Source organism: Sus scrofa, chromosome 11 (assembly GCF_000003025.6).
Source record: "Sus scrofa isolate TJ Tabasco breed Duroc chromosome 11, Sscrofa11.1, whole genome shotgun sequence".
Classification (NCBI taxonomy): Eukaryota; Metazoa; Chordata; class Mammalia; order Artiodactyla; family Suidae; genus Sus; species Sus scrofa.
The window spans coordinates 58,940,301-58,965,097 of NC_010453.5; the positions used below are offsets into that span (position 1 = coordinate 58,940,301).

A 24,797-nucleotide genomic window follows, 5' to 3' on the forward strand; every position below is an offset into this window, starting at 1 on the left:
GTCTCACTTAGCCCACATAGGAGGTGCTGCACAGCTGCTCCTAGTTGTAGGATCCTGGGAAGTAACAAAGATCAGGTGTGTGAGTTCTGCCCAGAGACTTCAACAGTGCCAGCAGCAGGGCTGGTATGTTCCCAGTGGTGTGAGAGCACCAACAGGTGGTGTTGGGTCACAGTGCCCTCCTCTGTGGTGCCCTTGAGGTGAGTGGGGCTGCAAGTGGTGTCTGTTCACAGACCTCTAGTGATGGTGAGCCACTCCCACATCTGGAGCCAGAGATAACTGTGGTGGTTTGCCCGGACCATGCCAGAAGCACCTCATCCTGCTTAGCCCCCACAGGAGGTGCTGCACAAGCTGCTCCTAGTTGCAGGTTCCTGGGAAGGGGCAGTGATCAAGCATCTGGGCACTGCCCTGAGCATTTGGCAGTGGCAACAGCAGGGCAGGTGTGTTCCCAGGGGAGCGAGAACAACAACAGGTGGTGTTCTGTCATAATGTCCTTCTCTGTGGTGCCCTCTGAGGTGGTCGGGGCTGCAAGTGATTTTTGTTCAGGTGTCCCCAGTCCCCATCTCTGGAATCAGAGATAATTGCAGTGGTTTGCCCCTGCCACCTGCAGACCATGCAAGAAACACCCTGCCCACTTAGCCCACACAGGAGGTGCTGCACCAGCAATTCCTAGTTGTAGGGTCTTGGGAAGGGACAGTGATCAAGTGTTTGGGTACTGCCCAGAGCATTTGGCAGTGGCAGCTTCAGGGTGGGTGTGTTCCCAGGGGAGCGAGAGCAACAGCTTATGGTGCTTGGTTGTAGTGCCCTCTTGTTCTCTTTTTTTGCCAACCCCTGAGGTGACTGGGGTCACAGGTGGAGCCCACCCATGGCTCCCAATGGTGACAAGCCACGCCTCCCTCTGGCCTCTGAGATGGCAGCCTTGGTCTGTCCCTGCCACCTGTAGAGGTACCTGCAAGAGGTACCACAATGCAATCAGCCCACACAACAGGTGCCTGGCCACTAGTTGCCTGCGCCAAGAAGCGCCTATTCTCCCCTAAACAAGCAAGAGGCTCCTCACTGAGGTAGCCTGTGCCAGAGCCGCCCCGCCCTCTGAGCCTGAGGGCCTGCGCATGCTCAGGCACAGCCCGTTTCCGGTGCTGGTGGTCCGCCCCTCCTCCTCTGGCCTTCCCCAGCAATGGCGCCGTGCCTGTCCTACTGCCCGACCTTCTCCCGGGTTCCCTCTGCCAGGGCGTTCCACTCACCGCTCCCCCACCCATGGTGCCCTGCTCCTTAGCCCCTGAGGTTGTCCCCACACAGCCAGCCCCAGGCTTCTCCCCAGGACTGACCTCCGGAGCCTAAGTCTCAGCACCCAGCCCCTGCCTGAGCGTCTCAGGCTGTGGTGTCAGGGCCAGTGGTTCAGAGGATCCCTGCGGCTCTCACTCTGCTTTGCTGTTCTCAGTCCAGCGGCTGCTCCGGCAACTTTGAGGTCCCTCCAACGGCTGATCTCCCCGTTGGTTAGGTGGCTTCCCAGGGTACGGTTCCTTTTCTCCTTGGCAGCTCCCTCTCAGGAATGCTAGTCCCGGCCTGATTCCTTCTCTCGCTCTCTCTTTTTTCTTTTGTTCTACCCAGTTATCTCAAGAGTTTCTTGCCCTTTTTGGAGGTTTTAAGTTCTTCTGCCAGCATTCAGTTGATGTTCTGTGCAAGTCGTTTTACACGGAGAGGTGTTTTTCTGACGTGTTTGTGGGAGAAGGTGAGCATGCGACCTCTTACTCCTCTGCCATCTTGCTCTGCCCCCTAATATGTATCTTTTAATTAGCTTAGTCCTGTTAACGTTTAATTCAATCTGCTTAGTTTCAAGTCTCCAAAGAAGACTGATAATTTTATTCATTTCATTGTTAATTTTATCTTGTGCTTATTCTAGACATTCTTGGAGTCTCTGAGTTAAAAATAAAGAGACAGAAATAGTGCCTTCTCCTGTCTGATAGCCTGTAAGTTCTAATATTAACTTTAAGAGCTAATTTTGATCACATATTTGCTCAGCTTATTGATCCATAGAAGGAGTGCCAGAAGTTAAAACGTGAAAGTGAGGGAACTATGAACTAGGCACACAAAGCCTATACAGAGTGTCATGACCCAGACTGTAAATCATTCATCTGGTATTAAGTCATGTCTTCTCTGAGAATGAGGATATGTAAGTATATTTCTATATAAGTGCATATTTTTGCTTGTAGTCTAGTTGTTAGGAAATGAATCAAACCACATTGAAAATAAGAAAAGTTATTATTTTTTGTTACAGCTGCTGCGTTTGCAGTATGCGGGAAGCTAACCAGGAGAAGTTCCAGAGAGATTAATAGAATGAAGGAGACTACATCTTGAAGAAAGAGGTAATGGAACGATTTTATTTGCAGAGAACTGAGGCACTGTCTCATTGTGCAGTGGGTCATGAACTCACACTAGAAAGCGTATAATGTAGCACTGAAGACGTAATTATAAGCAACAGTGTTGAAGTGACCAGTGAGTGCCCCAACTCACCATTTCTGCATAGGACATATATGCGCTGTGTTCAAGGCCCAGTAAAGGAGGGCCACCTCATCTGGTGAACTGGATTTGCTACAGGCAACATTCCAAGAGAGACAGGGAACCCCACCCCCATATCACATTCCATGTATGCACATTAGTCTAAAAGGGGCTAGACTACACCTGGGAGACTCATCATTTCTCCGCATAGCAAAGTCTGTCCAGTGAGGGCCTGGGGTACAGCTTTGCCTGCCAGGAATGCTGATGTCAGCCAGATGCCTTTGCCTCTTTGCAAATTGGTTCATTACAGATATACAGATTTTTTAATTTATAAATATATTTACATACTTGTGTTAATAATGGTGATATATGTCCTGACATCTCTTTCATGGTATCATTGGAAAAAATGAGTATTTTTACGAAAATCAGATAATAAAATCTAATGAATATTTTTGTAAATTTAATAAGGGTAGTCTCCAAATCTTTGCAGCTGCTGAATTGAAATCACTGAGATGTCAAAAAATCATTTTTGGAAAAAAATGACATCCCAATTTTAAAAATATATAAATATGTATACATAAAGATAAGTTACAGAAAACATTTTGAAATAAGTTCATTTTAGTAGAATGATATGTTGGCAACTTCTGTTAACATTTAAATAATAAAATGTTGAAAAATAGACTACTTATTAATTGATTTCCAATTTTTATAAAAAATGAATAAGTAGAAGCATTATATGCAGAAAATATTTGACCATTTTTATATCCAAAAACTAAATCACTGACACTGCTGCATAGAAAGGCTTAACTGAAGTTTTACATATTTCTATATAATTTCATGAAATTTCATCAATTTTCTTCAATTTTAGGCAAAATAAGGCTTAACTATTTAAAGGGTGCATAAACAGCAATAGATGCAAACTTTTAAATATAGCCCAATTTCACTATATCAACATTTTAAGTAATTTGTCTTTTTGTTTTTTTCATGTTAATGCTCTGATGATACTAGAATTGACATTAGTTCAGAAACTCTGGAGTATGATCTTACTTAAATATATTGATCCTATTCATATAACTAGCATAAATATAATTAACAAATTTTATATTTAAAAGGTTAAACATGTTATATATGTTTAATACTAATATTAGCTAATATAGATTCTGTTGTATGTAATAATACATGAATTATATATATTACATATTATATACATACATTCCTAATCAAATAGCCATTCTCCAGAGAATATTACAGTGTTTCAAGGATTCTTTTTGAAAATACATGATAAATCTTTGAATAGTGTGACAAATCTTAAATACTGTCTTACACTGAGGATTTGATATTTAAGTTGTTAATGTTATGAAAAATATTGCTTATCACAATTATCCTTAAAGATTTTTATTGACTAATACTATTTGTTATAAATGAAGAAGACAAGTCAGAAAACTAATGCCATTTGAGGACCTATATAAAATGTAAAAATAATAACTACTATGTAGAAATTCTTTAGTGATACTTATAATCTGAACATGCTAATATTCTAACTCATATATCAAAAATATTATTTTTTATTTCATTCATTTGGTCTGAAATTTCAGGCATCACCCTTCCTTATTATGCCCCATCACCCTGTTTTTCAGGGATACTAAACTAATTGTTTACAAGTTATCACTGTGCAGCTCTTTTTCTGATAGAGCTTCTGAACTGCATAGTCATCTTTGCTTTACCTAAAATACAGCATCAAGTTATATCTGTGCAACTATGTTTTTATGATTTAAGATGTAGTCTTTATCCCTTACTGTCATTAAACATTTAAAATTCTATACTAACTTCACAGACTTTTGGGTATCTTCCTAGAAGTTGTTGTCAACCCAAAGTTTTTCTACACTTAACCAACCTAAGCTATTGTATTCAATCTTCTTTAAAAAGGTTGGTTTGAGGTAAATGGAAATTCTGCTCTGTGAAGGCAGGTGTTATGAATCATTCAGACATCACAGGGTCTCTCCTGTGTTTTCATCTACATAACCCCTGATCTGACCATTACATCAGATGTATATTCATCTGGAACAGGCCAAAATGTCTCAAAATAAATATCCTCAATAATAAGGGCTTTATTGTTAAAATGTATTTATCTAAAATTTTAAATTTTTTAAATATTTACACTAGCATAACATATAAACATGAAAACAAAATGTTATTGCCTTTTCTCAATTACCTTTAGCTATTATATAAAATAAAAGCTGCCTTTATTGGTAATCAAAAATAATTTTAAAATATGTAATCTTTTAGTGTCCTGGCTTGCATTCTTACATAAATGGTACATTTTATAACTGTTATTGAAAAGTCCCTGGATTATTCCTTTGATGACAGATGTTAAAAATTCACATATATTAAGATTATCTCCTATGTCCTTGTAGTTTCCTAAGTTATCCAGAATATACCTCCTGCAACTCAGCAGTGGTATAAATCCCTAGAGCATTAACTCACATGATATTAGTTGCAAATCACAGAAAGGATATGCATTAAAATGGCAACACAATAACTTGGAATTACTTAATATGTATAATTACTTAATACATGCTTGTAAATATTTGAGGTCTAAAAGGAAGGTAGTATATTTAGGGGGAGAATATAAATGTAAACAAAATGTAGATTTAAGCAGATCTTATTTCAAAAAACTGCAAGCTCTAGATCTATGGGGAAACTGATTGGTCTTGAGATTAGTTTCCTTATCCTTGAAATAAGGGAAATTTTATCCTTAAATTTTATAATATATATTCAATAAAATACATTTCAAAATTCTCAATGCCTTGACATCTCAGCAGTATTTAACAGTGCCAGCTCTTTCTTTCTTCTTTATTTTTGTTGTAGTGAAAACAATTAATATTAGATTTACCCTTTTAACAGATTTGTAAGTGTACTGCCTACACTGTGCTGTGGAACCATAGACAGTGTTGTACAGCAGAGCTCTAGAATTCATTCACCTTGAGTAACTGAAATTTTATAGCTGTTGTTTAGCCTCTCCCCATTTCTCCTTTCTGCCCCAAACCTCTGGCAACCACTATTCTCTGCTTATATGACTATTTTAGATACCTTGTTTAAGTAGAATAATGCAGTATTTATTTTTCCGTGACTGGCTTATTTCATTCACCACAGTGTTCTCAAAATTCATCCATATTGTCACATAATGCGGGATTTCCTTCTTTTTTAAAGGAGACTAATATTCTATTGCATGTATACACCACTTTCCCTTTATCTGTTCATCTGCCTATAGGCATTTAGATCATACCTACTTCTTGGCTATTATAAATAGTGCTGCAATGAATGCAAGAGTCCTGCTTCAGGATCCTGATATCTATTCTTTGGATATATACCCAGAAGTGATTTGGGGGGACAATACGGGTAGCTCTATTTTTAACTTTTTGAGGAAGCTCCATAGGGTTTTCCACGGCAACTGCACCATTTAGTATTCACCAAAAGCACACACCAATTCCAATATCTCTGCATCCTGGTCAACACTTGTTTCTTGTTTTATTGATAATGGCTACCCTAACAGGTGTGCCATGCTATCTCATTGTTGTCTTCTTTTGCATTTCTCTAGGGATAAGTGACATTGAGCATCTTTTCTTACACCTTTTGGAACACATAGGGGAAAAGCTTCACGACATTGGTCTTGGCAGTGATTTCTTGGATATGACAATTAAGCACAAACAATTAAAGCAAAAATAGACAGGTAGGAGTATCTCAGATTTTAAAAAAATCATGGCAAAGGAAACAACAGAGTACAAAGGCAACCAACAGAATGAGACAAAATATTTGCAACCCACATATATAAAGTATTAATATCCAAAGTATATATAAGGAACACCTTCAACTCAACAACAAAAAGTTCAGTATCTCAATTTTTTTTAATTTATTTTTTTTTCTCTGCTGTACAGCATGGGGATTAAGTTACTCTTACATGTATACATTTTTTCCCCCACCCTTTGTTCTGTTGCAATATGAGTATCTAGACTTAGTTCTCAATGTTTTAAAGTGGAGTGTTCCATTTTCCCTGTAACATTCACTTCCTGGTCTTTTGTAACATTAGGCTTTCTTGATTCCCTCTTAACACTGGATGTATCCCTCAATTTCCGATTCATGGGCTAATCTTCAGATGTTGTGATTCTACCATTAGATCTTGTTCCCTTCCTACTCCATGTATTCTCCCCTCACTGGTAAGTAGATCACAAGGTATTTCTGTAGCCCTGTTTTCATCTCTGTGCTTCATAGCTGTTACGCCTTCAAACCCCTTGTTTGAAATCACTGGGGTTCTGTGAGCCTAAAAATTAAGTAAGTTTTGGATTTTAGGTAGGCCTGTACATTGAGTGCTATGTAAATTACAACCAGTACATGCAACAACTCTAAATTTGTAAATATTTATATTAAGCACCATTCATTAAAGATTACATAGTGTCACCCTGGTTTAGATCGCTTTATTGCCAAATGAGTTGCTATATATTTATAAAAACAAGTCATTTGATTTTTAAGGAACTTTAAATTTTAAATAGTGAAATAAGGGATTAGGGACCCATAGCTCTCCTTGGATATAAAAAAAACTCAATGAACAATTTCCAAAGAAAAATTCATAATCATCCCTCTCCTATTTTATCTTCTTTCTCTACCTCCATTACCAGCTCTACTGAGCATTCAGTTAGGCAAACCTAGACATTATTTTTCCCTGTCACCTTTCAGGTCTAATTGTTCAGTTTTTCCGTGTTATTTATTTATTTATTTATTTTGACTTTTTAGGGCTGCACCCATGACATATGGAGGTTCCCAGGCTAGGGGTCCAATCAGAGCTGCAGCTGCTGGCCTATGCCAGAGCCACAGCAACACCAGATTCGAGCCACATCTGCAACCTATACCATAGCTCACGGCAACGCTGGATCCTTAACCCACTGAGCAAGGCCAGGGATTGAACCTGCAACCTCATGGTTCCTAGTCAGATTCATTTCCGCTGCACCACAATGGGAACTCCTCCATGTTATTTTAATACATTGATTCATACCTGCAGACATAAGTGCACACACATACACACACACACACACGTTACACACTCCACTTCTATCAATTCACCCTATCCTCATTTCCACATCCTATATTTACACTACTGACATTGACTGATTTACAAAATTAATCCTTAATTTGATCTCCCCCCATCCACTTTTGTTTCATTTCAAGGGATTCTTTACCTTTAAAGACTCGGTGATCATGTTCCTGCATACCCAACACACTGCAGTGATACCCCGTGCTATTTCCTCTCTGGAATACATATCTCTCCCTCCGTCATTAATAGCTATTTAAAGTAGGTGATGGAGCTGCAAGGTTCTGTGGGTTGTTGTAGAATTTGACTATCCAGGCTTAACTCTGATCTAAACCAGATTAGCTACATGCTTTTTATTCAGCTTCTTTTCTCTCAGCACTTACACATTTACAATTTTACATTTTTTGTGTCATCAAATAGCATATCATTGTATATTGATCTCTACCACTGAACTGAAAATTCCAACAAACAAACAATTTTGAGTTGAAGTATTCTGTTTATAACAATTTGTCTCACATTTAAAAGGAATTTTAAATAATGTGCAATTAAATAGATCAGATAAAATGTTATAGAATAATTCTGAATTTGTATTTTCACTAACAACATATCCTTGGCCCCATCTATTTGTTTTGGTAATCCAAGGCTTGTTAAGTGGAAAGAACAAAGCCTATATGTAACTGGATTTGGACTTTTCAGGTGTGTGGAGGCTGGTGGATATATTTTCAATGGTATTTTTTTTTTATTTTTAGTTATAAATTAGACCTTAAAAAAAAAAAACTTTCTGAAAACATAATCCTTAAATATGGTTTAATTTAAACCCATAACTTCATCGTGTTTCTATTTAGTACAGGATCCTTTTTAAATGCCAGACTGCCAGGCTCCCTTCCTGAAGAAGTTCATTGCCCGTAATAGAATAAAAATACTTATAAATATTTTCAAATTGTCTAAAATATAATTTTATACAAATGGTAAGAATTAATTTGGGAAATTAAAAATTGTTTATAATTAAATTGCAGATTACAGTATTATATTGAATACATTTTATGTTTTCGGTCTATAATAAGAAAGATACAGGTTGCTGTACATCACAAAGTCAAAAAGATCAATATAAATTAAGTTGAAGCTTGAGAGGGAGGCTCTGTTCAAAATCAGTGTTGATTTAAAAATCAATGTAAGTTTAAACAAACATGCTTTGTTTTATCAATATAACATGCATAACAGTAGGACAGGGTAAAGAATACAAAAAAATAAATAAATAAAAGGAAACTTCAGCCTCTGTACACTACTACCCAGCACACTTACAAATAGATGAAGAGGTATGAACATAAACGCAGTTCCACCTCACCACCACTCAGGTTATCTAAACTTGCTTGGCTAACATTCTTCTAAACTGATATTCATGCCAGGAAATATTACTTTAAAATGTTCCTTATTCTATAAATGTCATGCAACTGGCCATTCATTGTACAGAATTATCTATTTTATTATTGTTAATGATATACATCCTCAGCTCAGTGAGCACTGATAAGTTGAAAATATTTCCTCTAATTATTAAAGAAAATGATGTTCATTTTTTGGGAAGTAAAATTGTTTGCCTATTCTGCTTTTTAATTAATTCCTCTTAGTTCCAAGGCAATATTTAAGGCAAACATTCTTTGTGAATGAAATCTAAATGATTATAATATGTAATTAAAATTATTTCAAATTTTAAATTAGGAAATAAAGCCCCTGCGATATTTCTAATGACAAAAAAAATTGTGTTCCTTACTACAACCATTTCTACCTTCAAAATCAAGCAATATTTTGTTATTCTAATGTGTATGTATATTATGTACATATATATGTATGTGTGTATATATTATGTACATATATATGTATACATTTTTTCTTCATATACATATGAAGAGTAGTTAAAACAGATAGGTTAACCTTTCGAGGCCTACATTCCAGTTCCAAGAGATCGTGTTAGTTATTATTTTGTTGTATTCTGGTCAACAGTTCTAGGTGTCTGAGATTTTAACCCTACTGGAAAATAGTTTGTTAGACTATATAGAGAAAAAGAACTCCTATGTGTTTTCTCAACTCTCAAGCCTTACTGCAACACTACTTCAGCTAGGTACTTCTAATCACAAAATGTGTGGGAGTTCCCTACACCTAGCATTTCTAGGGCAGTAACTGGGTGTCCTACAGTTCAGCCTATTTCTGACACTGTCTCCCTGGAGTTAGCATCATATCCTACAGATTAAGGGTTTAGTCCCACAAGACTGCCCCCACCTCTGTCAAATCAATCACCAGTCTAGGTTGTCATTGATGCCTCTGACCGATTGGCTATAAATTAGATGTTCCATGACCCCCTCCTCTGGTTCGAGTCATTTGCCACAGGGGCTCACAGATTTCAGTAACAAATATAGTTGCTAATAAGACCCAAGGAATCATGGGAGTGTGTAACTTGGCGTAAATGGAAAAATGATTTACTAGCAATTAAAAACAAGGAATTGAAAGTGTAGAAAATTGAAAGAATCATATATCTATACATTGAAATGTAGTCAAAGTTGTGACAAGATATGCAATGGAAAGAATGATTGCTAGCTAAGTGTCAAGTCTGTTAATAAATGAGCTGGAACAAACTGCATTTTGGTAGATGATAGAGATGAAATGAAGAGAAAGGGCAGTATCATCAATAACTGGTAATTTTTTGTTTGTAATACATACTCACCCTTGTAACTATACACCCATACACTCGATATACATAAAAATTGAATTACAATTTAATATTGGATATCTTAACATATATAGTATACTTGGAGTTCCCGTGGTGGTGCAGTGGTTAACGAATCCGACTAGGAACCATGAGGTTGCAGGTTCGATCCCTGGCCTTGCTCAGTGGGTTAAGGATCTGGTGTTGCCGTGAGCTATGGTGTAGGTTGCAGACGTGGCTCAGATCCCGCGTTGCTGTGGCTCTGGTGTAGGCCGGTGGCTACAGCTCCAATTAGACCCCTAGCCTGGGAACCTCCATATGCCGTGGGAGCAGCCATAGAAAAGGCAAAAAGACAAAAATAAACAAAAACAAACAAACAAAAAACATATACAGTACACAATAGCAAATTTTCCAAGTTAATAGTATCTTTATTAAATGATAGCTTATAATCTTCACATTCTAATAACTTAATAGAGAAAATGCATTATAAAATAGCCAGTCCTCAATAATTTTCTGAATATTATTAACTGCTGTGAATATAACCATTATTTTTTAATCAATTATAACATATCTCCAGTACAGTTAAGTACTAACATGCTGAAAGAAAACCCATCATTGACATTGTACTTTTGAGCATAGTATAATGAAATAGTTTCTACAAGTAGTTTCTTACTCTGCCTGAAATATGTTTAATTCAAAAATCGTAGCTCAAACTAGATAGGATATGAGCTTATCTCCTTTTTATGCTAATTAATTACTTTTTGATGTGATCTTTCTTGTTCAAAAGTTAATCTGCCTATGACTCATTTATTTTTGGAATATTTTCAATAAATGCAGACTAACAACTTTTTTTTACTTTATCTGCATAATTTTTTCCTTTCATTATTTTTCCCAAACATGAGCTTGAGATCTTACTGCAGGTCAGGTACTGTCTTAGAGACTCAGTGAAGCCTTTTATGTTTTTCTTGTTCAATCTCCACCAAAATTATATACAATGCATATACTTAGGAAATAGAAAATTTTAATGCATTCAACCTAATATAAAGGGAAAAATACATTTTGAATATGTTGATACATATATAGAAAACTTAAAGAGAAAAATTTGTTTCACGGTATACTGATTATATGCAATTTCCAAGTCATATGTTACATTTTCAATTTAAGTATCAGACATTGAGGAAATGTGTTATGTTACTATTCAGACTTTACAAACTGGGAAAATAAAGATTAGGAATTTTATATTGTCCAGGTATATACTATCAGTAAATCACAAAGTTTTTTAAAAAGAGTCTGATTTTGATTCCCATTAACTTAAATATTAATAATAAATATCTTCACCCACTTCTGTGTGTCAAGCACGGTCCTATCATTTTCTCTGGTATCTCACCAGTCATTACAAAACAACATAAGAGGTAGTCACTGTTGTTATCCCAGTTAAAGATGAAAAAGGAGGAGGAAAGTCACTGGCTCAAGGTCACATAGTGGATAAGGACTTGAACTCAGGAAACCAAACTCTGAGTGCTTGCTCTTAATGTGCTCTTCTGTCTCTTCTTACCTATGCTTATTACCTTTCCACTGCCTTTCTAGAGTTTTATGTATGTCAGTTGCTTCCCTCTCTCTTTCTCCAGTCTCTTCCAAAAAGCTTCTGTGAACCTTGCAATTTCCTAGAAACTCCACCAGAATTCATGTTTGATGAAACAGGTGACCTCTTTTCTTTAGGCTAGTCCTAGTCTTCAGACATTTTTAAAGTAGGGCATTTTAAGACACTAGGAGTTTTGCACCAGCTGAAGTTTTTTTCTGCAGCTCCTTTGCTCTGTAAAGAAACCATTACTAAACAATAAGTTTATCCCATCTAATTCAACCTCCCCTTTTATAGACTTTTTAGAGGACGACATGGGGATTGGGACACCTGGTAAAAATAAGATGATCCATTTTATTGCTGCTTCGGGGTCAGAAATCAGTGGCACTGCAGAGAGTCAAACATATCTCCCTTATTTCCTTTCAAAATGGTTTAATGAGCAGACACCTCTGTGTTGTTTAGTGATAATATTACAATTATTGAAATTTAGGACTGAGTTTTTGAATTTTGGAACACTGATTTTTGTCTTTTTCCTTCCTCTTTATATCCATTCTTTGCATAGGCTGGTTTAAGGTGAAGGCTGGAGATTTTATATATATATATATATATATATGTAATTATTTTATATATTAATAAATTATTAATATATTTTATATCTTAATTATTATATTATATCTAATTATTAAAATATGTATATATTTTATAGGGAACCACCCTAAGAATATTGTCATGGAAGTGTGACAAGACCCAGAGATTCAGAAAATTTCTGAAATCTGTTGTTTTATATGGTGAAAGCCATATCCTCTTCACTGCTGAAAAGTTGTTTTTTGTATTTGTAGGCCAATGACTAGCTCTTTCATATTCCTCTCAGATGCTCTTCTGTGCCTTTTGTACCAGAGGAAAGACATGTGGGCTTCTGCCTTGTTAGGCCTATACAACATAGTCTGTTATTCTTAGCTTTAGCTTGAGCTAGGGAATGTATCATTCTAGATTCTCTTTCAGACACACACACACACACACACACACACACACACACACACACACACACACACACGGTTGTCTTGGGTGGTTGGCCTCTCTTTCAGGGGCCTTCCCTGATGTCTAAGTAGCTTGTCTTCTCTACAGTTCCTTTTTTCCAGCTCATTTTCTCTAGGTTTAGAAATATCCATCTAGTCTCTGAAATCCAGACAGAAACTTAATTGTAATTCTTCTCACAATATTCCTTTCTTATAGCTAGCTCAACAATGTAAGAGTTAAATTCTAATAATTACCAATCATTTTTCTTGGCTGCCACTCTGACACTTCCTATAGATAATGTCAGAACTCATGGCTTGGAGCTCAAATGAGGGAAATCAATAGATTTGTGTAAAGTTCTGAAAAATCTACACCATAATTAATACTGCTCATATTATTTTCCACATTCTCATTCTTTTTGAGAAAACCATGCCATGGCACAGTTTTATTAAAATCCAATGTCAGGAGTTCCTGTCGTAGCTCAGTGGAAACAAATCTGATTAGCATCCATGAGGACACAAGTTCGATCCCTGGCCTTGCTCAGTGGGTTAAGGATCTAGCATTGCTGTGAGCTGTGGTGTATGTCTCAGATGCTGCTAGGAACCTGCATTGCTGTGGCTGTGGTGTAGGCCAGTGGCTGTAGCTCCAGTTCCACGTCTGGCCTGGGGATATCCATAAGCTGTGGGTGTGGCCCTAAAAAAACAAAAAATAAATAAATAAAATAAAATAAAACTCAATGTCAGACCTTATGTATTTACTTAGTATAAATATAGAGCAGTAGAAAGTGAGTCTGGCTAAAATGTTAAAGAATTTAAGACCTGACAATAATTTAAATATCTTACAATTGTTTAAAGCTGTGAAGGAGATGAACAACAGATGAATATGGAAATGAATGCAAACTTTAATCAGAATAGAGAATCCAGCTATATCTAATTAGGCAGACTGTTCCAAAGTTACATCTGCCTAAAGTCAAATGATTAAAAAAGAAAGTGCCCATCTGAGTCATATGTAGAAACACCTCAGAACATTGTAGCTCTGAGGTCCAAAAGCAACATCCAGATGCTTCAAAGTTTGAAAAATCACAATAAATGTGTTTATTTATTCTGTCTGCTCTGAGATAATCCAGTCTGAAACATTGCAGCTCATCACATTTTTCTGTGATTATTTTCAGTATTTAATGAGGCCTTGAAAAGATGGTAGAATTCCAAAATATTTATTAGAATCCAGAATGATTTTCTTGTAACAAGTGTTACCTAACAAGTACATGGAACACACATTTTTCAATCTCATTTGTTAGAGGGCCTGGCTTCAACTAACCAGCTAAAAGAACAAAGGGAAGTTATTTTCTCACATAATGGACAAGTTCAGAAAAAGTGAAGACTACAAACTAGGCTTTATTTCACCATTCAGTGATGTCACCAATTTCCATTAGGAAGGGAGGGAGAATTTCTTTCACTAAACATTTATTAGAAAGGTAAGTTACTCTTCATACACATAATCTGGAGCCTTTACTGTGAACAGGAGAATTCTGTGCACTGAAGGTAATAGTCGAATATGTAGTCGAGAGCTGAACCAATCACTTTGGGAGTGGGATGAGATAATAGACCAATTTTATAGGCCAATCAGAGTATACCCTTAACACTGAGGATGCTGTCATTCCCACCTATTTGCAGAATAATTGGGCAGTAGAGAAATGAATTTTCAGATAGCAAAAATAGGCACACACACATACACAAAATCCTGGGAAGTCCTTCTAATTAAACTGTGTATGTATTTTAAGAGAATGTTTAATTATAATTCTGATTGTTACAGGGTTGTTTCTTGTTATGCGAATATTAACAATTTTTGAGAGTTTCTGTTAGTCTACATCCTTTCTGATTTTATTCTTTACCTTCTCAGTAAATATACATGGGTAGCATTTAATCATTTGGTAGAAGTAATAAGATTGCTGAATAGCTATAGAATCTTCGCTAAGCAGGTCTATGAGTGCCAGATATTGATCTAGCAATGTATTGGCTCAAATCCATTTTAATTTGCTTTTCCATTTTTATCTTCCTATGGGGGGCTGCATTTCTGCCTAGTATGCTAGAAAATAAACTCATTGTTAATTATAGTGCTTGTATTTCTCTATATAGCTTAGCAAGGGCAGCACTGACATTGAATTTTACTATATGAAATAATGTCCATATAGAAAATTAATATGATTAGATTTTTATACATGAGCCATATACTCATCATTTATTTCATCTCAGATTTTTTAAAAATAGCTATAGTCTACAATCCAGAACACAACAATTCAAGATAATCTTGGATAGCTATTTTATATTATAGCACATGCAGTGTTACATAGGCTGAGTTTGGGAGTGAGAAAAAGATGGCATATGATTATGACACATGAATTTATATTTAAATTGAAAAAATTGTAGGCAATAGGCAAAGTTCAGAACATTTTTTAAATTTCAGCATTATTATCAAGCTAGAAATAAGACTCATTTTCCATCAATACATTAACAACAGTTAAGAATGATGAAAAACTTGAGATTCATCAAATGTTAAGAATTACCTCTGGATACTTCTGCAATATATTGAACAACAGGTATTGGCATTTTAAGGTTATTTCTTATTTTTATTTTTTATTTATTCATTTATTTATTGTCTTTTTGCCTTTTCTAGGGCTGCTCCCGCAGCATAGGGAGGTTCCCAGGCTAGGGGTCTAATCAGAGCTGTAGCCGCCAACCTATGCCAAAGCCACAGCAACACAGGATCCCAGCCGCATCTGCGACCTACACCACAGCTCACGGCAACGCTGGATCCTTAACCCACTGAGCAAGGCCAGGGATTGAACCTGCAACCTCATGGTTCCTAGTCAGATTCATTTACCACTGTGCCACGACAGGAACTCCAGCATTTTAAGGTTATTGAAGGGAAAATGGAAACTTTCTGACTTAACACTAGTCTCATCACTAGCTTAGCAATGTCCACATAACCTCTTAGAAACTTCAGTCAATATACAGAAAATAATTCCTAAGAGAATGCTAAGCAGTTAGCATACTCTCGCCATTGTCAAGAGACAAAAATGAGACAAGGTTGGTTTTAATTTCCTCCAGCAGTGTAATAGTGATTACCTTGACAAAAAAAGTCAGATCAGTCTATTTATTAATATACTATATAAATTATTATTTCCAATAATATTTCAGAATGCACAATATTATGCTGAATTTAGGAAACAGTGTTAACTTGGAACATGGCAGATTACTTAGAGTTTACAATAATAAAAATTATGAAACATTTACATTTTAATTAAATCATTTTACTGTTATTAAAAAGAAAATCATTTTGTAAAATATATGTAATTGAAAAATACTTCAAATGTGTTAAATGAGGGTAAATGATTCTGTTGAACCAAAAACTTTTAATAGGGATTATAGTCATGTTTTACCTATTTTGCATGATCTAAAAAGCATTGTTTTAATATTTTTTACAGTTTTTTTGATTATTTAAGGGAAAAGGTAAAACTGATCTAGCTTATTCCATCAAAGCCTTCTCTCATTAACTTTACAGAAGGCGTGTTTGTTTTACACACAAAAACAGTCAATGGGCTGTTAATCAGAGACACACTCTAAAAATATGTTATTAAGAAGAAAATCATGGAACTCCTGGATAAGGTTTTTGCCATTTCTAATAAACAGGTAAAATGAAATATAATAAAATAAATCTTTTATAGATAATTCAGATCCTCTGACAACATGAACTACTTTCTTCAACATTGCTAACTCGTAAAAAATTATTTCATCAGAGAAGTGGCACTAAAAGCCAGCTTCCAAGAGTATGAGATATGAGGGAAAAAGTAAACTCCCAACATTATTTTTTTAAAATATTGGATATGTTCCCTGTTCAATATGTATTTATGTATGTATGTATATGATGTGTATTCTTAATTTCAGCCTAATACTCTTTTTTGAATATAAATTCACAATTATCTAGTACCATGTTGATACATAAGTTTTTGTCATATTTATAAAAACAAATGCTACAAAATCCCATTTTTGTGAAAGTTTATTTGCAGGATAAATTCCTAAAAGTCAAATTACTCATAGAATTATACATATACATATTATCACAGTTGTCATGTCTAGCAAAAGGTTGTTCCAGGTTCTAATCACATCAATGGTTCTGTAGAAATATCAGTTTCTTTTATAATTAAATTTTTTTTCAGGAATTTAAGAAAGATTAGCATAGCTTTTTAATGTTGAATCATATCTTATATTTTAAATTATCCTAGATGCTTGAAATTAAATTCTGATTGTTACTAAAGTAAATAAAAGAATTTAGCAAATATTTCATTTTATTTAATTAATATCAAAAAGTCTAAAACAAATTATGATATTTACAAACACCCTTTTCCAGAAAAATTATTGAAAATCTATACAACCTTTTTTGGATTAAAATATAATGAGTAATGGAATAAATTATAATTATGAAAGTATTACTAATGCCCACTTTTACATTTATTCGGAAGTACTCTATAAATCCATACTTCAATGGCAGATTTCTTCAAATTAGCTTCTTGAAGAAAAAAACTAATGTGTTAAATATTCTGTGTATCCTGAGAGATACAATGGTTTTCCCTTTTGGGGGAGTGCAGGTTGATCTCATGTCAAGGTATCCATGAATTCAGGTCAGTGAAATGCAGGATGTTTTGGTTTCATGTCTTTATTGGGGAGCTGATAATGTAGAGAATTCTAAATCAATAAGGAGATGTGACATATGGAGTATGTACATGGGGGCCCTGGTACATGATTTTCTTCCCATTCGATGAAATAAAAATACTGCCAATTTCTTCTTGTATTTCTAAGACATTCTGATATTCACAAACTCAGTAACAAATATGAACAAATTGATTTGTAATGCTGTCTCTCCCCATCTCCTCACACATGAGTGTACACCCTCTCTCTCTCTCTCTCAGGAGAGACAGAATTACTTTATTTTTTATTATTGCATAGACCTGACAAATCTGCTCATGCATTCTCTGTTAGAATTCATATTAAGAACAAAAGTAACACAGTATTGAAGCTACCCTAGTCCAAGAAACAAACTCTTTTACCCAGTTGTTTTTCAAATATGTGTACAGTTAAAGTCTGTAAGGGAGCTGGTGGGTGTTTGCCAAATCCCTTTGCCATCATGTCAGCCAAGATTTGCTTTGAATTCTTGAGGCTCCCTGCTTCTTCAGAGAATCTGGAACACCACACTACCTGTGACATTAGCTCTCCACTGGCATATTGAAATTTTACTATTGTAGGATCAAAATCATTTTATTTATCTTGTTTTGCACTGGGGTAATTTTAACTACCAAAAAGGCTTCTTGGTCCCTCATTCAAATTGAACTGAGATGAATTCATCTCATTCAACAAATCTGTCTAGTGGTTTAAACCCAGATTAAGAACTAATCTAGTCCCTGTTTTTTATGATTAGGCAAAACAATCACACTTGTATATTAAAAAGGTGGAAATATTTTCTGTGGATCTTACCTCATTCAATATACATTCAGTAGCATGTTAAACTTTAGGTTTCTGTATAGCAAATAAAGATACATTGGATGCTAATTCCACTCATCTTCTTTTTCATTTTTTTTCTTTTTGGCCATGCCCATAGCATGCATAAACTCCTGGTGCAGGGAACAAACCCCTGCCACAGCAGTGACAATGCCAGATCTTTAACCTGCTGAGCCACTAGGAACAACTCTATGCTAATATGTAACCTAAACTTTCTGGTTATGCAGATAAGAATACATAATATATTATGTCCAGTAACTTTTACTTACAGAGATTTATATAACTGCAGGTATAAATAAACTTTTTGAAATGTTTAAGATAAAAATAATTGTGGGAGTTCCCATCATGGCTCAGCAGAAACAAATCTGGCAGGTATCCATGAGGATGCAGGTTTGATCCCTGGCCTTGCTCAGTGGGTTAAGGATCCAGCATTGCCATGAAGTGTGGTGTATGTTGCAGATGTGACTCAGATCTGGCACTTGCTGTGGCTGTGGCGTAGGCCAGAGGCTACAGCTCCGACTCCACTCCTAGCTTCGGAACCTCCATATACCTCTGGTGAAGCCCTAAAAAGACAAAAACAATTGTGTATTGGAGTCCTCTTGTGGTGAAGTAGGTTAAGGATCTAGCGTTGTCACTGCAGCAGCTTGGGTCACTGCTGTGGAGTAGGTTCGGTCCTTGGGAAGCCTGGGAACTTCAACATGCCATTGGCATGGCCAAAAAAAAAGTGATTTTCTCTTTTTACTTGATAATAATGCTCAGTTCAAGAAGTGATGACATAGTCTGGAGGAAGTAAAATGTGTGCTGTGTGTGTGTGTGTCTGTGTGTGTGTGTAAAAGGCATGGGATGGTACCTTCGATGACTCAGCTTGAGGTGATGATAAAGAGAAAACATACTTGCTTTGAAGAGCGTTATGGAAAGCATTCACCTCTTGCTTCCTGATGTTATTTCTGTAAATTATTAGTTCTCTGCACTGGAAGCACTCTAACACAGAAGATGGGGACTCTTACATTCTTTTGACTTACCAGGCTCAAGCTGTGATGACTAACCCTTTTACTCCTAGATGGCCTGTAGAGAAGTTCTCTGGCTGATTTCAGATATTATTTTTTTCACAGTAAGAATGTGGTAGAATAGCCAGGAAGAATATAATGAACTAAAATTCTCTTCTCTTTTTTTCCCCTCTAGGTATCTTCTAACTGTGACACGTTTTATTGTGGTTGCTGATAAAAATAAGAGGTATGCCTCCCTGATCTAAGCCAGCAAGAGGTCAAGATAGTAAATGGAGACATAGTAGAAGTTTTTGGTCTCATATCACCGTATCAATGAGACCTAGCTTGAACCCTTTGCCCCCGCCACCACACACTTACATGTTACAATTCACAGTTTTTTCAGAATCCTAGATCCTCTTTTCCATCATTCCCCCCCATAGGAATTTTTATATGCTATCCTACTAGATAATTTATTGTATTATTTGCATAGTTGTCCATATCTCTTCTATATTATTGCCTAATGAAAGACAAGCTCTTCTTCGTAGTTGTTGTTGTTTACTGTTGTAATTCCCAATGCTAGTAGAACAGTGCCTGGCACAGAGTAGGCGCTTAAGAAATATTTGTGAAATGGAGTAAACCATTTTGTAAATGTAGAACTCCTTCTGAATGGGAAAATCTTTGCTGTCTCCTTTCATAAGCTCTCCAAAGATGGGCCAGAGTCAAGCACTTTCATATCACTTAACCACAGAGAGGAGGGCCCTGTTGAGAGGCAACAGATGGATGGTCAGAAATGCAACCTGTAGAGCCACAGCGTGTCTTGACTCCACCTACTAGTTGTATGGTCTTAGGAAAGTTGCTTAACATCTCCATGCTATATTTTCTTCATTTGATATCTCACATTTTAACTCAGTTATGAGACTATAATGTGGATAAAATATTTAGGTAAATATATAACTCATAGATTCTCTTTATCATAGCAGACACCTTATTACTTCTCAGAGAAAGCACATCCCACAGTGGGATAAGATTATAATAGCCTGGGTTTTGTTACTGTATAATTATTTTTTCTTTTTTGTCTTTTTTTTTCTTTTTTTTTTTTTTGTCTTTTTTTTAGGTCTGCACATGCAGCATATGGAGATTCCCAGGCTAGGGGTCAAATCAGAGCTATAGCCGCTAGCCTACGCCACAGCCGCAGCAGCACTGGATCTGAACCACATCTGCGACCTATACTGCAGCTCACGGCAACACCAGATCCTTAACCCACTGAGCAAGGTCAGGGATGGAACGTGCATCCTCATGAATCCTAGTCAGGTTCATTAACCATTGAGTCACGATGGGAACTCCTACTATAATTTTTTTTTTCATTTGGAGGCACTCACATGATAACAAACTTAACTCTGAATAGGAGAAATTGCCCTCTAAATAACATTACAGATGTCAGATTCTGAAAACTGCTGTGAATGAGCTCACAACTCAGTGAACTGAAACAAAGGGTTTTTCCTCTTTTCTTCTTTAATTTTATTTTCTGTCTACATTCTTTTCCCAGAGAATATTAAAACTCAGTTGGCAGCAGAAGTATTCAGAGACTATGTGGTAAGTTCTGAGTTTTTTGAATTGTCAATTTCATTTGGGGATAGTAATGTGTAAGAAATTTATATTTAGGGTGTAAACTGCAGAAATGGTTATATTTCATGCTTACTTCTGTTCATGTTTTGTAAATTTTGTAGAGGTGGGGCTCATGGTGCAATAGTTTAATTTATTCTGTGACTCATTGCCATGTTGGGAAGTATGATACTAGAGAGCCTTTGAGTTGGAGACTTCCACTTTGAAAATTTGGGGTGAGATAGTAGGTGTTGTAGTAGATAGAATATGGTAGACTTGAATCAGTTATATAAGGAACACTCACATGTATGGGCTGGGTGACATACGAACGGGGAGATAACACCTAACTAAATTTTATTTACAAAGTTAGACAACTATATCATTGAGATTTATTTTTCTACAGTAACAGAATGTTAAGGAAATTTTTCAGAATGTGGGAAATAGATTTCATTCTTAAAGTTGTGACAAATTATTGCCAATGGAATATTTGCTATTATATGGAACTCATTTTGTAACCCTATTTGGTGAGCTTGGATGAAGAAAGTGGTGGGTGGAAGGAATATAATTTGAGATGGAAAATAGAATATTCAGTTCTTGACAATGGAAGTAATTTTAAGAATGCATTCCACAAACACTTAGAGTTTTATCATTATTATTATTATTTGATTTTTGTCTTGTTAGGGCCACACCCACAGCATATGTAGGTTCCCAGGCTGGGGGTCTAATCAGATCTGCAGCCGCCAGCCTATACCTCAGCCACAGCAATGCCAGATTTGAGCCACGTCTGCAACCTACACCACAGCCTGAGGCGATGTCGGATCCTTAACCCACTGAGCAAGGCCAGGGGTTGAACCTGTGACCTCATGGATACTAGTCAGGTTTGTTACTGCTGAGCCATGATGGGAACTCCTGCACTTAGAATTTATTGACAGCAACTCTTTGGTGCAGAAAATGTGTAACTCAGTCTTTTAAATATTTTAACTCTTTGAAAGGAAGTGATAGTAGAGGTGGAGAAGATGAATAGCATCTTTCTAGGCCAAGTTTTAGGTAAGCATTAGATTCACACTGCCAGGCAAAAGACACTTTATTTTGATGTTTTATTTTTTGTTCTTTTTATACTTTCCATTTCTCTTCTGAAATTCCCTGTTAGTTCTTGCACATCATCCAGTTTTTTCCCAGTTGCTCTTTTAAGGTATTTAACAATGTTATTTTAAAGTTATTGTCTGTTAATCTCAACTTCTATATTATTTATCTCCTTTATTGACTTCCTTCAGGGCTCTCTGCCCTACCTGTGGGAGTGGCTCTTCTCACAGATTACCATGGCATTTTTTGTTTTATCCACTTAACTACAGCCCAGCAGGCAGTATTTCATATAGCTCTGAAATGCTGCCCCAAGAGGAAAGAGGGAATATCAAGATATAAGTGATAAAGGTGAAGGGGGAGGTGCACGCAGCCAGGCACACATTTTACAGAAGTTTGCTGCTGGTCTTGTGAAGGTTACCACTAGTCACAGGTATCAGTTATCACTGAAGCATTTTAGCATTTTTCCTGATGTGAGGAGATGCATGAATTGGGCTCATAAAATATTCTCCTAAAAATATCTAACTATCTGAAGACCTGTTCTTCCAGTTTTCCCAGAACAGAGTGCTTCACTCCTGGTCTCCATCCTGAGCTCTGATCAGGGGGTGTTGAGGGTTGGCAGCTGCTGTGGTTCTTGTTTTACTCCATGTAGAGGCTGATGGAAAGTGACCTTCTATTTTGCTTTGCTTTGTTTTTGTATTCTAGACATTTTGTATAGAACTAGAGTAAAGCGTAATGCAAATAAATTTTATCCCCAGAAAACAGACTGCTGCTGATGCTGAGGAAAATAGTCAATCATATGGACAAGAGCTTGTCATGAGATCTAGAAGGCAGAATTCTAAGGTCACTATGTTCCCCCACCTGGTGCACACACCCTGCTGTGTCTTCTTCCTTGAGCATCAGTGGGACTGTGAATAGCATGGGGATCACTCCTGTGGTCAGCTTACTTACACTGGCAAAAGGGAAAGATTTTTGTAGATGTAATTAAGGTGGCAAAGCAATTGAGAGTACCCTAGGGTTAGGAGATGGCTGGACATATGAAACACAACACTGGATGGATGAAAGTGACAGCTTGTTAATCACATACACTGCTCAGGAAAGGACCATACCATTCAAGATCATGCAGGGGTTGCATTCAGGAACAGAGTGAACAACCAGAGGGTAAGAGGGCAAGGCCCCCTGGCTTCCATGGGAGGATGTGATTGACTTTGGATAATTCCATAGGGTGGCAGGGAACTGAAGCCCACTACTCAGGGATGAACAGGAACTGCACCTGGTCTAGAAGAGGAGGATGGTTTGATTAGGAAACCTTCTGTGTGGGAGCAGAGTGGGGGGAAACTTACAGGGAGGCCATTCAAGCCGCTTGTGATTTTACCAGATGTCAAGGCAATGCATAACACCAAACCATAATATTAGCTCTTATATCACGGTGAATGTGGACTTGCTTTTGTGACTGGGGTTTTTTTGTTTTTTTGTTTTTTTTTTTGGAATCCTAATCCCTTAAGCTAGTTTACTAAAGCAATTAAACTTTGTCTGGTTTCTGCTTACCTTCTTCTATAGAAAATTAATACCTTTACCTCTCTAGAATTAAGGGGTCATATTAGTGAAATATCTCTTTATTCCTGAGACTCATGCTGTTTTGGTGTTTAGACTTAGATATATCTTTTTAAAGAAAGCTCATCAGGGGATCCTTTTATAGTGTATTTCATTTTTTTTTGTTTTGTTAATTAAAATGGAGGTTGTGGACATGGAAGAAGACTTTAATAGAAATGTTTCATATAATTCTAGATATATTTGAAGCAATTTAAGACACATCACCAATTTTTGATATTAAGAACTAAGTTTCCTATAGATGATATTATTCTGAGATGTGGTGGCAAAATAATTTCTTCCTTCCTCTTCCAAATTGTCCCCACCTTAATCACTGGAACCTAATTGTATGTAACTTCATGTGCTAAAAGGGACTTTGCAAATATAATTGCTGTTATAGATTTTGAGTGGGAGAGATTATTCAGGATTATCTGGATGTGCCCTATAATGATAGTCCAAAAAAGCAGAAAATCATTCTCTGCTGGGGTCAGTGACTGAGAGATGTGTCTTTGGAATAAGAGTTATACATATGCAATATTACTGGTTTTGAGGACAAAGGATGAACTTGCAGTTATCCAAGGAATACAGATGACTTCCAGAAGCCAAAACAAACCAAAAACAAAACAAAACAAAAGATGAGAAAACAGATACTACCCCCCCAGAACCTCCAGAAGGAAACAAATCCCTGGAGGTACGTTGATTTTAGCTTAGAGAAATCCAAGTTGAACTTTGGACCTAAAGACTCATAAGACAATAAATTTCTATTGTTTCTAAGCAACTAAATTAGTGATAATTTGTTCTGGCAGCAATAGCATACTTGTACAAGAGATGATGAAAACATTAATTCTTTCCCTTATAGTAAAATATGATTAATACCAAAACAATCAAATCAAGTTTATTTTTTAAAGTTTTATTGAGGTCTAGTTCATTTACAATGTTGTGATAATTTCTGCTATACAACAAAGTGATGCAGTTATACATATACACACAAATCCAGTTTATTTTTAATGTGACAGATGTTCGCATTCCTTCACAAAACCTTCCTAAGTGGAAAAAAGTGTTTATGTTTTGTAAAGCTTTCGCAGAACTTTTCTAGGTGTTTTTTTTTTTTTTTTGAGCT

The 24,797-nt window shown here is 36.3% G+C and overlaps 1 long non-coding RNA gene across 4 annotated transcripts in view; it reads left to right on the forward strand.

Moving 5' to 3' along the window:
- The window catches only part of LOC102164643, a 238,359-nt gene continuing 215,174 nt past the window's right edge, over positions 1,613–24,797 (forward strand). For 3 of the 4 annotated variants that reach the window (XR_306286.3, XR_306289.3, XR_001299640.2), the window contains exons 1-4: positions 1,613–1,726; positions 2,273–2,360; positions 19,602–19,652; positions 20,952–20,998. This is a non-coding gene — a long non-coding RNA (uncharacterized LOC102164643). Of the gene's footprint in view, positions 1,727–1,931; positions 2,168–2,272; positions 2,361–19,601; positions 19,653–20,951; positions 20,999–24,797 lie in introns of those variants that run through there. The other variant, XR_002336722.1, reaches the window with a different exon arrangement.